Source organism: Odocoileus virginianus, chromosome 23 (assembly GCF_023699985.2).
Source record: "Odocoileus virginianus isolate 20LAN1187 ecotype Illinois chromosome 23, Ovbor_1.2, whole genome shotgun sequence".
Classification (NCBI taxonomy): Eukaryota; Metazoa; Chordata; class Mammalia; order Artiodactyla; family Cervidae; genus Odocoileus; species Odocoileus virginianus.
Window position 1 is genome coordinate 19485373 of NC_069696.1, and position 18442 is coordinate 19503814.

Consider the following 18442-nt stretch of genomic DNA (forward strand, 5'->3'; position numbering starts at 1 on the left):
TTCCTTTTTCTCCAAGGCAGGCCATCCTTGGCCCTGAGCATCAGGCCTTCTGCACTCGCTGCCTCCCAAACAAGAGGAAGCCACTGGTGAGAGAGCAATAAACTCCTGCAAATGTCCAACTCACTTAATTTGCTAACCAACTGATCAATGGCTCCTCTCCACATTTCAAATCAGCCCCAGCTAAACCTCTGGAGCTTCTTGCCAGAGGCTTCTTAAAGAGTCTTAATTCTTTCCCCCCTGTATACACTTAAAAACCTCATTAAGCAAGAGAGAATGTTTTTAAAACAGTCAAATAGTGTTTTATCCATAGCTTTGCATGCCGGAGGTTATAAAGTCTTATATTCAACAACTGCCTCGACAGGATGGGTGCCAGGGCAGCAGAATGATAAACCACGGCAACAGTGCAATAATGGTTTCCTGTCACCAATCGAGATCCTAAGCGGCAATAACTGCAAAAGAATGTTACTATTAAACTAAGTGGGCGTGCCATCATATTCCAGCAACAGGTTTTAGAAGACGGCTGAGGCTGAAAGTAGCTGGAGGAGGACAAAAGGGGCAATAGCTGAGGGTGCTTTGCTTCTCAGGGTATCCCCTGGGCCAGGCCTTTTCAAACCTCAAGACACCCTAAAACGAAGAAGGCTATTTTGATGGTAAACATCCTGCTGTTAGACCTGAGGGCCAGACAAGGTCAGCTTGTTAGTGGCTCTGAATATTGCCTGACCACTATTAGAGTGAGTTCCCTCAACTGCAAAGGTGATAATAATGGTCCATTTCCTTGTAGAAGAACTGCTGGAAAGATGAAATGATCAGGAAAAAGGAATGAGTACAAGAAGTCAGGGCTCAATAAATAATAGCTGCCATTGCTTTTGAAATCCATTGAAATAAGGTTTCTTTCAATGTTCCACGTTACCACTGGTATTGAATAGTGGTAACTTGCTAGTACCATCACCCAGAAGTGTAATGGGGGATGGGATCACGCTGCTGGCCAGGAGGCTGGGAGTGGGAGGACAATCTTTGGCTTGTCCTACAGTGCTCCATCCATCTTTAGACCACAGAGTTTCTGAGGTCATGTGGTGATTTCACACAAGTGGCTTTTATTGACATGTGGAGGGGTCCCATGACCACAGAGGCGAGGCGAATCAGAAGCAGATTCTACTCAGCTAGTCTGGCATGAGTTTAAAGCAGAAACACACCCTCAGCACCCTCGCTCCACAGGCTCTGACACACCACCTGATACTTGATGTATCAGTGGGGGACCGCTCCTCCTTCGAGATGTCCATCCAGCTTTCAAACTTCTGAACTCCTATGCAACTGGGTGAGCAAGCACTACCTGGTCTAGGTATGAATCTGCCCTGCGCTCTCCCGGCCTCCACCTGTCTGTCCATCACAGACATAGTATGTCTGCAGTAAACCTCTCTAAGCTTCAGCCTGTAGGGCCTTCGGTCCCTTGTGTAATATTACCGCAGGGAGCGACCTCCTGAGCCGAACACTCGACTCCTCAGGCTTCCCCGATCCCACTCGTCCCCAAGCCCTTCTGATCTGAATCATTGCTCTTTGAGCTCATTATCTCTTCTTTCCTTGAATATATGTACTGTGCTAAGTTGCTTTAGTCGTGTCCGACTCTTTGGGACCCCATGGACTGTAGCCCGCCAGGCTCCTCTGTCCATGGGATTCTCCAGGCAAGAATACTAGAATGGGTTGCCATGTCCTCCTCCAGGGGATCTTTCCAACCCAGGAATCGAACCCAAGTCTCAAACCCAGATCTCCTGCATTGGCAGGTGGGTTCTTTACAACTATCGCCACCTGGGAAGAGTCAAATCCTTGAATACATAGATTTCATTTATAAAGGAAAAAAACTTATTTTAAAAAAATTTTATTGGAGTATAGAGTTGCTTTACAATGCTATGTTACTTTCTGCTATGCAGAAAAGTCACTCCACTATATGTATGCACATATCCCTTCTTTTTATTACATTATTCCCTAATCATACATCCATCTGACCCAGATGAAAATGTTTTTATTTTCCTTTTCAAGAGGTGCAAATTGTTACGGACAGTTAAAGCCAGCATCAGCAACTCCCAGAGGTCTCCTTTCAAGTTTTCCATAACTTTAGGGGTCACTGCATATTATAATAGCCATCTCGCAGGAACACTCTGTGGAAAATCATTTCTTTTCTCTATTCCTTTTTTCTATTCTGTTTCTGGCAGGGGCAATAGTGGTACGGCTGTGCACAGTGGACAGTACCTGTTGGCAGTGATTTTATAAAATTTGTAGTAGGAACCGTAGGTCCAGAGAAGACACACGTCCCTGTTGTTGAAGATGTGAAAGTGAAATAAGCACCACTATTAGGGACCCAAGCCAGTGCTGAAAGAGGGCCCAAGGTGGGCAGTTTGGTTTGTGCAAGACTGAGGCTGCAATAAGGACCCAGAGAGGGGGGCCAGGAATGAAAGGTCAAGCAAGACTGGGGCCGCCCCCTGGGGCCAGAGAGAGGAGGCCAGAGCTCCGCCCCATGGGGAGGCCTGGAGGACAGGGGGTTCGGAGCCCCGGCCCCAACTCAGGCAAAGAAGAAGGTGCTCAGGGGGCCCCTCACGTGGTCCTTACTAATTTCAGCACAGGTCACTGTATAATAACTACAGAAAAGAATGGCAATGTGGAGACAATGAAGAGGCTTCACTGGAATATGTTCCTGACAACAGGGCTAACATTCCACCTGTTGTGAAAGAGTCACAGAATTTTAAGAGCAAAAAGAACCGCAGGAGTGTGGAGTATGCCATAGACAGAATTGCTCCATCCTCAGGAGAGTGTGTTCTTGTTTTTTAATTAATTTTCATTGGCGTCTAGTTGCTTTATAGTGTCGTGCTAGTTTCTGTGGTAGAGCAAAGTGAATCAGCTGGACATGTATATATGCATATACACATTCCTTCTCTTCTGGATTTCCTTCCCATTTAGGTGACCACAGCGAACTGAGCAGAGTGAGGATTGAAAGTGAAAGTCTTAGCTGCTTCAGTCCTGTCTGACTTTTTGCCACCCCATGGACTGTAGCACGCCAGGCTCCTCTGTCCATGGGATTCTCCCGGCAAGAATACTGGAGTGGGTTGCCATTTTCTTCTCCAGGGATCTTCCCAACCCAGGGATTGAACCCAAGTCTCCTGCATTGCAGGGCACATTCTTTATCACCTGAGCTAACAGGTTATCATTTTCTTACAATTCTCTGACCTCACCCTAAGAACACCACTCATTACGAACTTTCTCATTTTCTCAACAGACTCATGGGTAGGAATGTCTAACTCACATATGGAGATAAGAAAATTGAAGCTCAGGGATACTAAAGGACTTGCCCCAAGGCCATGAAGTGGGTGGGTATCAGAGGTGGGATGAGGGGCACGAAGTCTAACTCCATATACCATGCTCTTTCCAATCAGCCTCAGCTGCCAACCGTAAGTGAGGGCAGAGTCTCTCACGCCTTAAAGGGCAGCAGCTGGCCTGGAACCCATGAAGGTCCTGTCTCAGCCTCAGCCATCATGAGTGTTTTCAATGTTCAGGCAGGTCTTGGAAATTGGAGGGCGGGCTCTGAGGAAGACTGTTTTCATTCTTTCATGACTGAATGAAAAGAGATTTCTGAAAAAATCCCCTTCAATTTTGAAATAATGCCATTTGTGGCAACAGGGATGGACTCAGATTGTCATACAGAGTGAAGAGGTCAGACACAGAAAGACCAACATGTTATATGTGGAATCTAAGAAAGATGGTACAAATGAACTTATTTACAAAACAGAAATAGAGTCAGAGATGTAGAAAACAAGCCTACGGTTACCAGGGGGTAAAGTTGGGGCCGGGGCGGGGCGTAGGGGGTGGAAGGGGAAGGGGAGGGATAAACTGAGAAATTGGAATTGACCCATACACACTGCTGCCGCTAAGTCACGTCAGTCATGTCCAACTCTTTGCGACCCCATAGACAGCAGCCCACCAGGCTCCCCCATCCCTGGGATTCTCCAGTCAAGAACACTGGAGTGGGCTGCCATGTCCTCCTCCAATGCATGAAAGTGAAAAGTGAAAGTGAAGTCTCTCAGTCATGTCTGACTCTTAGCGACCCCATGGACTGTAGCCTACCAGGTTCCTCGGTTCATGGGATTCTTCAGGCAAGAGTACTGGAGTGGGGTGCCATTTGCCTTCTCCACCCATACACACTACTATATATAAAATTTTGTTGTTGTTGTTTGGTCACTAAGTCATCTCCAACTCTTTGAGATCCCATGGACTGCAGCATGCCAGACTTCCCTGTCACTCACCATCTCCCAGAGTTTGCTCAAACTCATGTCCATTGAGTCGGTGATGCCATCCAAACATCTCATCTCCTCTGTTGCCCCCTTCTCCTCCTGCCCTCAATCTTTCCCAGCATTCAGGTCTATTCTAGTGAGTCGGCTCTTCATACCAGGTGGCCAAAGTATTGGGAGCTTCAGCTTCAGCATCAGTCTTTCCAATGAATATTCAGAGTTGATTTCCTTTAGGATTGACTGGTTTGATCTCCTTGCTGTCTAAGAATCTCCTATATAGCACAGAGAACCCAACTCACTACTCGGTAATGACCTATATAGGAAAAGGATCCAAAAAAGAGCAGATATATGTATATGTATAACTGATTCACTTTGCTATACGCAGAAACAGACCCAGCATTATAAATCAACTATACTCCGATAACATTTTTTTAAGAAAAGAAAACTGGATCAAGAAACCATTTGGGGGCTGATGAAAATACTAAGAATGAAGTGTAGTAATAAATTTTAACTGTACACATTTACTAAAGTCATTTAATTGTGTTCTTAGAATAAATGAATTTTATTATATGTTTTAAAAAAAGTCTATTTTCACGAGAAATGAAGGAGCACCCTGGGGGAAATTTTTCCTTAAGAAGGAACCAAATAAATGCTATCCACTCACAAGGCTATAGTCACAGGGTGGAAGGAGCAGCTTGGAAGCCATCGTAATGGTTATTGCTTAAGTTCCCCCAGCCTGACTGCAGGTCCTCGGGGAATGAGGAAGAAGGAGATGTAAGTAAACACTGAAAAGCTGTTTCATTAAAACCTTAGAAGAAATTATGTCACGAGCGTGCCTGCGGCCTTAGTAATAGCTTATAACACAACGGGGGACGAGAGTTCTCACCAGACACTTCTCCACAGCCCATGCTGACGCCTTGGCATGAGGAAGGCCCCAGTGCACTTGAGGAGGTGTGCAGTGGGAAAGCATCATATCCACAGGGAGACTGTGGTCCCCAAGGGAGGAGGCAGCAGGGTCGGAAAGAGGCTGACGTGCAAGGCAGATGCCACAGAACTCCACGGCCGTGCACATGAAATAAGAGGAAACGACAGCAGCGCCAAGGGGGAATCCAGGAAACCGATGGAAAATGGCGGCCATTCCCAGCAAATCTGGTATCAGAACCAGCTGTGAACCTGTGACGTGCCCTCCTGGGGGCTGCCCAAGCCACCCCAGCATATAACGGCTTTGTGGGGACTGTGGTCTTACATGACTAGGAGGAAGCAAGAACAGATGCTATTTCTTCATCGGAGAATAATTGCTCTACCATGTTTTATTAGTTTCTGCTGTGCAACATCATGAATCAGCTATAATGTAACCAGATATCCCCTCTCTCTAGGCTCCCTCCCATCCACCCCACCCCACCCGAGAGGTCATCAGAAAGCACTGAGCTGAGCTCCCTGGGCTAAAGAGCACGTTCCCACTAGCTATCTATTCTACACCTGGTAGTGTATATATGTCAATGCTACACTCCCAATCCATTCCACTTTCAAAAACAGATGCGACTTGAACTCTTACTGATGTACACACACAGAGTTCAGAGGGAAATCAGGGCTACATGTTGCACTCCTAAATGCATTTTTTTGGAAAGTAGAGTTTATTTACAATGTTGTGTTAATTTCTGCTGCATTTGTAATGTCCGCCATTCAAACTAAGCCCAGTGTGAACCTCAGTCTTCTGGATAAAGTGATGAGACTCATAAAGTTTTCGAGGAAATTTCAGGACACACTTTGTCTTCCGACCAAAAATGTGCTCAGCAACCTCCCTCCTTTCCAAGCAGAAGGAACGGAGAACCCAGGATGCTGCAGAATGTGGTCGTTTTTCTCTTCCTCCTCTCTGGCTTGTGTTTCCTTACTTGAATCCATTCTTCATCAGTTCCCCAAAGGGCTTCAGTAACCTTGCCCCAGCATCTCTCCTCACTGACAACCGTGAAGTGGATCAGCCCTTTTTGGCCTTGGCTTTCTCCATGGTTTGGCCCCTATTTGAATAGTGTGTTCCAGTGGGGCTCTTTAAACCCTGTCTCAGCATCCGAGCACATAAACAATTTCTGCCTCACCATCATACTTTTGGGCTTCCATGGTGGCTCAGAGGGTAAAGTGTCTGCCTGCAATGCAGGAGACCTGGGTTCGATCCCTGTGTTGGGAAGATCCCCCCGGAGAAGGAAATAGCAACCCACTCCAGTATTCTTGCCTGGAGAATTCCATGGACAGAGGAGCCTGGTGGGCTACAGTCTATGGGGTCACAAAGGGTCAGACAAGACTCAGCAACTAACACACACACATTATACTTTTGGGGGGATATAGAAGCGGAGGGGGGCAAAATTTTAATTCTGCTGACATCTATGTCTTCAACTCCCTAACCAAAGTAGAAAAAAGTTAATGCAAAGGAATGGTTTACTTACTTATACGTTCCCGAGTAAAGACCACGTCCATTTTCTATGGCCATGGCCAGTAGATGATTCTAGAGCAGAAGGCCCACTTCAGTGCATCTGCAAAAGTTCCTCTCCCCCAAATCAAACACTAAATTAGGATGTGCTATCACCTAACAATTAACAATTGTCCCTCAGTTAATTCCATATCAGTCACACCTCCCCCCTCCAAACCCAAGAGGTCACAGAGTCAGTGACAACAGGAACATAGAATATTTTTACATCAGCACAGCTCCAGCAAGAAATTCCTCTAAGACTGTCTGACAGAGACATCATTTTTCCTCACAAAGTTGTTGAAGACAATTGAGTAATCAGAAGAAATGAGGCTAAAAATAATGCTAGCCATGGAGTGGGAAGACGTAGCTCAGCAAAATGCTGGCAAGCGCTCCTTTCATCGCCAAGCCTCAGAATACACAAATGCCCTTTTCTGTTCAGCCATGACAATCTAATTCAGGTTTTGTCCTCCCAGGAGGTGATCGGTGAGTCCAGATGGACACTGAGCCATCTCGTCTTCCTGGGCACAGAAGCCAGACTGCACTGCAGGTATGCGCTCCGAGTCTGTGCTGCCAGCTAGCCTGGCCAGGAGAGGAACTCACCGTGCCCATAGCCAGCCCCCAGGAAGGCTGCGTAAGGCTACAGAGCCTGAGGATGGCTTCAGGCAACTCTGATGTTTCAGGACCTAAAGGAGCAATCAGAACCCAGCTGGGCTCACCCACCAGAATTCGGAATTACTTAGCACACAATCGTGACATGATCAGAACCAAAGGAGTAAAGTAATAGGAACAAGTGCTGCCCGGTACAAAGAGGCTGAGTCAGTCTGTGCTAAGCAGAGAGAGAGAGAAAAAAAAAAAAACAAGTCCAGGGACATTTAGTGGACAATAAGCCAAATGAGTTAGTGATGTAACAAGGTTAGATCAGGATATCTAAATTTCAGAATGCAAGGCAGACATAAGAAGGGATCTATTATCTTTAAACATGGTTAGATCTGTCAGGGAGAAAAAGAGTTCCATCTGCCCTTCTAGGTCCTTCTGGCTGGTCTAAGAACTAAATTGACATAAGACAGATTAACAGGAGAAAAACCACGTGAAAGGTTAATAACATGTGTGATGAGAGTATAGTAGTGTGGCATTAGTCACCCAGTCATGTTTGACTCTTTGCAACCCCATAGACTGTAGCCCACCAGGCTCCTTTGTCTATGGAATTCTTCAGGCAAAAATACTGGAGTGGGTTGCCATTCCCCTCTCCAGGGGATCTCCCCAATCCAGGGATTGAATCCAGATCTCCTGAATCTCTCCCAGATCTCTCTTCCTACCACACAAGTGGTAAAGAAACCGCCTGCCAATGCAGGAGACATAAGAGACATGGGTCCGATCCCTGGGTGGAAGATCCCCTGGAGGAGGGCATGGCAATCCACTCTAGTGTTTTTGGGCTTCCCTATTAGCTCAGACTGTAAAGAATCCACCTGCAATGTGGGAGACCTGGGTTCAGTCTCTGGGTTGGGAAGATCCCCCAGAGGAGGGCATGGCAACCCACTCCAGTATTCTTGTCTGGAGAATCCCCATGGACAGAGGAGCCTGGTGGGCTACAGTCCATGGGGTCACAAAGAGTTGGACATAAGTGAGCAATTAAGCATAGCACATGGCCCTCCTGAATTGCAGGCAGATTCTTTACCCTGTGAGCCACCAGGAAAGTCAACTCACCAAAATGGCTAAAACCTTCACCTTAAATACCATCTTCAGCAAAAGCCAAAAGACGATATTGAGGGTAGTGGTTTGGGACCACAAAAGGGAGGAAGACAGTTGACATGGAGATGGAAAGGCAAGTGTTGGCAGGGTCTTGCAGAGACCATGGGACAAAGAGAGGAATCTTAACAGACTTTGCTGGGTTCCTCCCTGTCTCCACACCAAGTTCATACTATAGTGATCTAAGCTGATATTTCCCTTCCTCGACCAGATCCTATACATTCTGTAAGTAGTTAGGGGGAAGGTCAAGGCATCTTCCTGAGTCATTTCAACTCAAAGTAATCCACGTGCCAAAGAAAAATTTTGGAGTGGCAAATTTTGCTCTCTTACAGGTCTCTTCTAGAAAAAGAAGCCAGGTTTGGGCAGTGACAAAAAAAAAAAAAAAAAAATCCTATAAAACACAGGTTTGCACTTAAAAGAACTGGATTTGACCTTACTATGCGTTTTCACTATGCCACCTGGCATAAGCTCTCTGAACCTCAGTTTTCTCACCTATAAAATGTACATAATAATAATACATAATTCATTAATTTTATAATAATTCAGTGAGGTGATGTATATAAAGTGCTTTAAAGTATATGGCAAGGATAAGAGCTCAGTAAATGTTAGCTGTTCATGGAACACCTATTCCTGATATTGCCAAAGAAAGATGAGTGGAAACATACTGTACAAGTTTCTTGGGAAGTCTTACACACTTTAAATATCGTAAAAAAATGTTGTCTCCTGGAAATATGACCAACCACAGACCTACAAAGCTAAGGACCAGGTGGGGCCCTCAGACTTCGTGCCATTGCCGCGTTCTGCAAGGCTCAGCCTACGAAAACTGCCAGACCCCTTGGCAATCTCTCCATTTAACCTCACTTTGTGAGTGGAGGAAGAGGGCCAAAGGGGAATATAATTGTGACCACAGGGCACAGACCTGGATCAACTGCAGCTGGGCTTGCAAATGACAAGCTAAGCCCTTCCCCAATTCCAAAAGGCTTTCAGGACTATTTTAAATAGAAGTGTCCATTAACCTTGAAAGCAGGCAATTAGTAATGCAAATATTGTCACCTTATAAAGGAAAAGGGAAAGGATCCACGTATTTTTTAAAAACCTTTGTGAGAGCAACAGGCTTCCTGCTGCTGTCCGCCTCTCCCATCTGGTGTGCTAAACCTTCCCATCGTCATTCCACCACTGGACTTGCCACTTGCCCTGCAGGCTCGAGAGGAGAACAGCGGAGACCCTGAAGTCCACCCAGATCAAACTCCTCATTCTAACAGATGAGGAACTGAGACGAGGAGAAATGAAGGCGTTTTCTGAGAATGCCAATTTAGTGGCAAAATTGGTGTGATAGCCTGGTTTTTCTCATTACTCGTCATGCCTGACTTGTTCATTCTCCTCAAAGATTTCATGACGACAAGGAATATGATGGTTTCACTTCCCTTTAGTTAGACTTCAAGTTCCTTTGCTGTTGTGGCTGTTGTTTAGTCAGTAGTATCTGACTGTTTGTGAGCCCTAGGCTCATGAGGCTCTTCTGTCCATGGGATTTCCCAGGCAACAGTACTAGAGTGGGCTGCCGTTTCCTTCTCCAGAGGATCTTCCTGACCCAGGGATCGAATCCATATTTCCTGCATCGCAGGCAGCTGCTTTACCACTGAGCCATCGGGTAAGCCCCAGCAAGGTCCTTAAAGGTAGGTAAAGCATTCAACTTTAGTATTTCTCACTCACAACCATAAACAGATGATTAAATTGGCACGTATAAACTACTATGTATAAAACAGATAACTAACGAGAATCAGTTCGAAGAACTGACACTTTTGAAATGTGTTACTAGAGAACATTCTTGAGAGTCCCTTGGACAGCAAGGAGATCAAACCAGTCAATCCTAAAGAAAATCAACCCTGAATATTCATTGGAAGGACTGATACTGAAGCTGCAATATTTTGGCCACCTGATGAGAAGAACTGACTTATTGGAAAGACCTTGACTTTGGGAAAAATTGAGGGCAAGGGGAGAAGAGGATGACAGAGGATGAGATGGCTGGATGGCATCACTGACTCCATGGACACGAGTTTGAGCAAGCTCAGGGAGATAGTAATTCCAGGAGATAGTCTGGCATGTTGCAGTTCATGGGGTTGCAAAGAGTCGGATGCAACTGAGCAACTAAATAACAAAAAAGGAGAACCTGTACAACACAAGGAACTCTACTCAATATGCTGTGATGACCTATATGGGAAAAGAATCTAAGAGTGGAGATACGTGTATGTGTAACTGATTCACTCTGGTGTACAGCAGGAACTAACACAACATTGTAAATCAACTGTACTCCAATAAGAGAAATTTAAATACAAATCAATTGTACCTGTACCGAAATAATGGTGTAGAAGAGAGGAACCAAGACCCATTTGGGCAAGGATTGATTGATTCTGCTTCACTCATGTCAGACCTCATTGTGCTAATAATTTTGAAAAATTCCCAAGGTTCACAGAATACGGATAGGAACTACCATTTTCAAATTAGCCCAGCTTCCTGCAAGTGGGTGGAAAGCTATACATTTTGACTACAGTAACAACTGATTGTTCTCCATTTTCATACAGGATTTAAAAAAACTGCACCAAGAGTTTCATGGTACATAAGGCAGAGATAATATCTTTATTCACTGGGGATAAAACAAAAAAAAAAAAATGTGGTGTGGTCTTTGCTTTTACAGAATAATGCTATCAGAAAACCTAAAAAGATATTTCTTCAAAGAAGAAATACAGATGATCAATAGGCACATGAAAAGATGCTCAATCTCACTAATTATTGGAGAACTACAAATCAGAATTATTGACTACAATGAGGTACCACCTCACATCAGTCATAATAGCTATCATTTAAAAAGTCTACAAATAACAAATGCTACAGAGAGGGTGTGGAGAAAAGGGAACTACCTACCTTATTGGTGGGAATGTAAATTGGTACAGTCACTATGGAGAACAGTATGGAGGTTCCTCAGAAAACTAAAATCAGAATTATCATATGATCCTGTGACCTCACTCCTAAACATATATCCTGCAAAACTGCAATTCAAAAAGGTACATGCACCTCTATGGGCACAGCACTATTCACAATAGCCAAAACATGGGAACAATCACCGAAATGTTCACTGACACATGAATAGATAAAGAAGGATGTGGTACTATATACAATGGAATGCTACCCAGCCATAAACAAGAATAAAATAATGCCATTTGCAGCAACATGGATGGGCCTAAAGATTATCATACTAAGTGAAGTAAATCAGAAAGAGAGACAAATACCGTAGGATATCATTTATATGTGGAGTCTAAAATACAACACAAATGAACCTATCTATGAAACAGAAACAGAATCAGGGATGTAGGGAATAGACTAGTGGTGTCAAAGGGGAAGGAGGAGAGTAGGAGACGGTCATTCTATCCACCACCCACTTCGGAGTTTGGAATTAGGAGATGCAAACTAATACATACAGAACAGATAAACAACAAGGTCCTACTGCATGGCACAGGGAGCTATATTCTATATCCTGTGATAAACCATAATGGAAAAGAATATGAAAAAGAATGTATAAATACATATAACTGAGTCACTTCACGGTACAGCAGGAATTAACACAACATTGTAATTCAACTATAAAAACAAAAAGAAATTTGAAAAAAAATTAATTAATTTAACTAGAGGCTAATTACTTTACAATACTGTGGTGGTTTTTGCCATACATTGACATGAATCAGCCATAGGTGTACATGTGTCCCCCCCATCCTGAACACCCCTTCCCACCACCCTCCCCATCCCATCCCTCTGGGTTGTCCCAGAGCACCAGCTTTGAGTGCCCTGCTTCATGCATCGAACTTGCACTGGTCATCTATTTTACATATGGTAATATACATGTTTCAATGCTATTCTCTCAAATCATCCCACCCTCCCCTTCTCCCACAGAGTCCAAAAGTCTGTTCTTTACATCTGTGCCTTTTCTGCTATCTTGCATATAGGGTCTGTCTTACATATAGGGTTGTCATTACCATCTTTCTAAATTGCATATATATGTGTTAATAATTGGTGTTTCTCTTTCTGACTTAATCCACTCTGTACAATAGGCTCCAGTTTCATCCACCTCATTAGAACTGACTCAAATGCGTTCTTTTTTATAGCTGAGTAATACTGCTATAATATAATATTACAGCTATACAGCAGTAATTAACACAACATTGCAATTTAACTATAAAAACAAATTTTTAAAAGTTTTTCTTAATTTTTTAAATAAAATAACGCTGTTCAACTTGAATGGTCCAGTCATTCTTCCATACAAAGACAGAGCTGGAATATGCTCTCCTGTGAGCCTTTTCATCCTCTCTTACTTTCTGCTGTTTTATGACAGTGATGTTGTAGCAATGCTTAATTCCTCACCACCTCTGAGCTCCTATCTCCAATAACTCCTAGTCCAGGTTGTGCAGAGCCTCCATATGTACGCCATCATATCCGGCTTGTCTTTTAAGTCCCAGCTGTGATTCAGAAGATCTGGGGCGCAGACCAAAAGTCTACACTTCTAACAAGATCCCTGAAAATATGAATGCTGCAACCAACAAGCCAACCCAGCCTCGACCTGGGATGTCTTCCTATTTTCCCAGGTGTGTCTACCCTGATCCAGATCTCTCTCTAAAACTCCCAGCGTGTCTACTCTGACCAACGATGTTTCCCTAATTCCCCAGGTATAACTCTATGACCTTAGATGTCTAATTACCAAGGTGTGTCTACTGTGACCTGGGATCTTCCTTAGCAGCATGTATGTGTGAACCACAGCCTGCTATGTCTGCCTAATGACCCATGTTACTCCTGACTCATCCCCTTTCCTCAGCAACCTCTTTACTGAAATGTTTAAGATGCTCTGTGTGTGTTTACTGTAAAATGAACTTATGATTGTGGTGTTATGAAAATTAAACAATAGAGTCACTTGTTCAGTTAAAAATATTTACAAATGAGGGATATGGCACATATCATAGCAGACCCTAAGAAGACAGAGATGAACAACACATAACCTTACTTGAAGACAGATGTCAATCCCACATGATTGACCCTGGGAAAACTACCTGATCTGTTTGTATTAGCTTTTTCTTCTATAAAATAAGAATAACAATGTCCACACAGGGAAGTGTAAGCATAAAACAGAACTATGTATGAGAACTCAAAACACACTCCAAAATATATAATTAATATAAAAACGTGTAATGTGTTCATTCCTATCTGTTTTGGGCTCCCCTTTTATACTGTAAACTGCCCGATGCTAACAAAAATCATTTTTTCCCTTCTTCCAAAACTAAGAGTTTAGCATAGTTTTTTTACATGTTATGCAAGTTAAATTCTCTTTCATTGAACGTCTTATCTCTTTTTTTTTTCTGTCATTGGATAAGCAGTACATCCTAGAACATTTCCACAAGAAAAAAATCGAACCAGATGGATACTAGGACACATCCTCCAAAAATCTCTGCTCTGCATGATTTCTCATCCCAACATTAAGTTCTTCTTTGAATTTAACAAGGTACTTCATTTCCCCATGGCCCCTTCCTTCCACTGATCTCAGAACATCCCCCACAACCGCTGGCACTCAAAAAACATTCACTGAATGACTGAATTGATATTAGGGCTTGACATTTGTTAGGGCTTCCCTGGTAGCTCAGCTTGTAAAGAATCTGCCTGCAATGCAGAGACCCCAATTCAATTCCTGGGTCGGGAAGATCCACCGGAGATGGGACAGGATACCCACTCCAGTATTCCTGGGCTTCCCTGGTGTTTAGTCAGTAAAGAGTCCGCCTGCAATATAGGAGACCTGGGTTCAATCCCTGGGTTGGGAAGATCCCCTGGAGAAGGGAAAGGCTACCCACTCCAGTATTCTGGCCTGGAGAATTCCATAGACTATATGGTCCATGGGGTTACAAAGGGTTACAAAGAGTCGAACATGACTGAGCAACTTGAACTTTCTTTCACTTGACATTTGTTAAATCCAAGAAAATACTGACATGTTTGGGAACTGGAGCCATGATCCCTAGCCCTCCTTCTCTTCATGAACAATTTTACCACCCCATGTCAGGGCAGCCACCCCTCACATCCCCTGGAAGCTGTCTGAGACCTTGATGCTGTGCCCTAGGAGCACTTATGATTTACACACTTGTCCTTTAAGAATCATGGCCACTCATGTAATTGACACCAATTAGCCCTTCCCACTCCAGGCTCCCATGCCGGGCCAAAGGCTAAATGAGACACAAACACAGTCAGCCTCTCAGGGCGGTGGAGGATGGGTGACACGTTGGCACAGGGTGGGGAAGAATTTCAGGGTTTTCGCCTGCCGTTCGCAGCATCTCTTTCACTCTGGTATTACACTGTGCTTCCATTTCCAGGGACTGTCAGTCTAGCACCGAATCCACTTAAGCAGAGGCACTGCCACCATGAGGCTGAGGCCAAAGGCTTTCAGATCACAGGACACCTGAGAGATGGCTAAGCCACGATCTCAGGGTAGAACCCCAGGGCATCTCCTGCCCCTTGCCTTCTTCTCCAGGTGCTGTTCCCGCGGCCACCACAGACAAGATTAACAAGAAGGTTATATTTAAACTTCCAAGAGGCGCTGCTGTGCCATTATGGGTCTATTTAAGATCCTCCGGGCAGCTGCAGTACATAATAACAAATCAGCGGGAGGGAGGGAGGGAGGGAGGAGAGGAGGAGTAGGGAAGGAGGAGGGGAGGTGGTCAGGAGCATCCTGGATTGTTTCCCTGAGAAATGGACTGTCAAAAGATGACAGGGGGGTGTGGGTATGTTAAAGATGCCCCCTGTAGTGAGAGTGCTAGAGAGAGAAGCCTCAGGAGAATGTGCTAAGTAGGGGCTGGGAGGGAACCTGTGTGTCTGTGTTAGTTGCTCAGTCGTGTCCGACTCTTTGTGACCCCATGGACTGTAGCCCACCAGGCTCTTCTGTCTGCTCGCTCCAGGCATACTGGAGCGGGTTGCCATTTCCTTCTCCAGGGGATCTTCCTGACCCAGGGATTGAACCCAGATCTCCTGCATTGCAGGCAGATTCTTTACCATCTGAGCCACCAGGGAGGGAATGTAGGATCCTAATATGAGACTCTGCCAGACCTGAACACTTGCTGCCTGCCTGGGATACGTCCCAGCTCCAGAACACTCGACTTCTCCCAGGGGACCCTGCTGAACAGTCTGATCCATCGGTTCAATGTTGATGGGAGATCAGCACCAGAATATAAAGAGTTCTGGTATCAGGAGTACGGAGTGACTCCCTCGGGCCCGACCGAAGCATGCCACTCCATCCCTCGATTCAGTATCCAGGATCGTACCTGGTAGAGGGCCAAGTGAAGGTCCCGTACCGGAAGTTCCCCATTGCAACAACTTCAGGATCTAAGGGCATACCTGCAGTTAGGCTCCATTTAGACCCCACTTTCTGCTGCCTTTGCTAGGTTTGGGTGTAGTTTTTACTCTCTCTTTGCCCTCTCCTACAGTGGGATACTTACAGTGTTCACTGAACTGTGGGCACAGCCACGCTCATCTTCCTTTCCCAGCCCCTCCTTCATCCATGGTATATTTGTGAACCTTGGTTTGACTCATGTCATCCAAACTCCTGACCAGTTTTATCATTCTTTACTAAAGTCGCTTCAAAGTTACTAACATTTCTCATGATTTTTCTTCATGGGCAAGTTTACTTAAATCTCCTGTATCTGTCCAAACGGTCACTATGCCCATCTCTGGGGCTTCTGTATGATATAAATTTCACCTCTGGTCCCACAAGCAGATTTACAAGATGAAACCAACATGGCATTCCTGGGAAGCATGTACTTAAAATGAGAAAAACAGCTATTACCTTATTGATTTTACTTCCGTGGACGACCTACTGGATGTCACAGGCTCAAAAGAATACTTACCATAAACATAATTCAGAAGACCTGGATGTCCACAGTGATCCAATAAACTAAGTAAATATCAAAAATTCACTTTCTACTGCATAGACATAGTTTAAATGTCATATCATATTCTGATATAAATATGTAAGTAAACAATGTAAGATGTAAGTTCTCTCTATATATTATGTGTATATATATATATATGTATTTCAAATAGAATATTCTAGTAGGCCAGCATTTGCTAACAGTTTATACAGATTAACAATGCATTCCTCAAGGAGCTTTATCTTCTTTTTTCTTTTGCTTCTGGTTGAATGCCTAATAAGCAGGAGATTTATAAAACTATCTGCCCCTACTAAAGCAACAAGCAGCAAGCAATAGACAACTTGTAATAAGTTCAAAGCTGTCATGTCAACATATACTCATTGACAGTAACTATAGATTTAGAATTAAGCTCTATAGTAGGGAGAGTAAATGCTTATTAAGCACATTATGCAGAATATATGGTGCAAATATTACCGACGCACAGAGACTGTATGAAACACTCTGCCACAGTATGTTCAAATGACAATCTGTGACCTCTGTGTCAAAACTCTGTAAGAATCTACCAATGATTTACTATTTCGTGTCAATGTCCTTCCTTCTTTTCATTTCTATACCTATTCCTGTAAATACCAGAAACTCAAAACAGACAAGATTCCAGAGAGAGAAATCCAGAAGAATTCCTCCAGGAGCTTCACCACCACCAGCCTCTCCAAAGGTTGAGGGGACGGAGAACCTTATGACAATGTCCCAGCCAGGCTCCACCATCCACTATGAAAGCAAATGAAAATGACCTTCTCAATAATAAACAGAGCGAAGAACCTTCATACTCCAAAGAGTTCCTTCCAGGTGACATGATCGATCAATTGAGGAAATCAGATATAACAATTCCAAAGTGTCAGATGGGAAAAACCTTGACAAAAGAAATGCAGTCCTGTGGACATGCAGTGCCTCATTTGAACCTGTACTGATCACTCAGCTCTTTCTCTGAATTCCTGGCCACTTGACTCACTATCTTACATGTCACCCACCTGTGGTCGAACTAAGCCTTTGAGTCTGTCCCTGGGAGCAGCTAAGAGCTCTGCTCAGCAGCATGGCATAAAGAAGGCATACCTACACTGGCTTAGTGCAAGTCTAGGAGAGCAGGCAGGGGGCATTCAATCCAGTTCAGCTTCGTGTGTGTGTGCGTGCATGTGCTAAGTGGCTTCAGTTGTGTCCAACTCCTTGTGACCCTCATGGACTATTGCCCTCCAGGCCCCTCTGTCCATGGGATTCTCCAGGCAGAACACTGGAGTGGGCTGCTATGCTCAATTCCAGGGGATCTTCCCAACCCAGGCAGAGAACCTGCCTGTGTCTCTTATATCTCCTGAATTGGCAGGCAGGTTCTTTACCACTATCTCCACCTGGGAAGCCTCTCAGCCTCATACACTGCTTCCTATCTTTCCATTCACTTGAGACCCATCTCTTCGCACACCCACCAGAGGTTTACTGAGTCCTTATGCTGGTGCTCAGGATAGAAACAAATAAGATACGATGCTGCCCTGAAGGAATCTGAAGTGTCACCAAAGTAATAAACATGTAAACAAAGACTAATAATTTATTGAAGTGAAATCATGAAGACAGACCCAGGGGAAGAAAGCTTCCACTTGAAAGTCCCTACCGGAATAACAGACAGTTCACAAAAGCGAAATAAAACTCAAGTGGCTAAAAAGGATATTTTTAAAATTCAAGCTCATTGAGAGATCAACTAAATAGAAATTTAAACATTTTTCCAGTTATATTGAGAAATAATTGACCTACATCCCTGTGTTAAATTAAGGCACACAGTATGATGGTTTGATTTATACATATTGTGAAATGATGACCATGTTTAGCTAATATCCATCTCCTCATCTAAATATAATTTTTAAAAAAGAAAGAAAAAATTCTCCTTGTGATGAGAACTCTAAGGATTAACTCTCTTAATAACTTCCTATATATCATTCAGCTGTGCTAGCTATAGTCATCACAGTGCTGCT

General features: G+C 44.0%; 1 protein-coding gene across 3 annotated transcripts in view; it reads right to left on the minus strand.

Moving 5' to 3' along the window:
- The window catches only part of GRIN2B (glutamate ionotropic receptor NMDA type subunit 2B), a 483052-nt gene that overhangs the window by 261041 nt on the left and 203569 nt on the right, over positions 1–18442 (minus strand). The window lies entirely within an intron of this gene.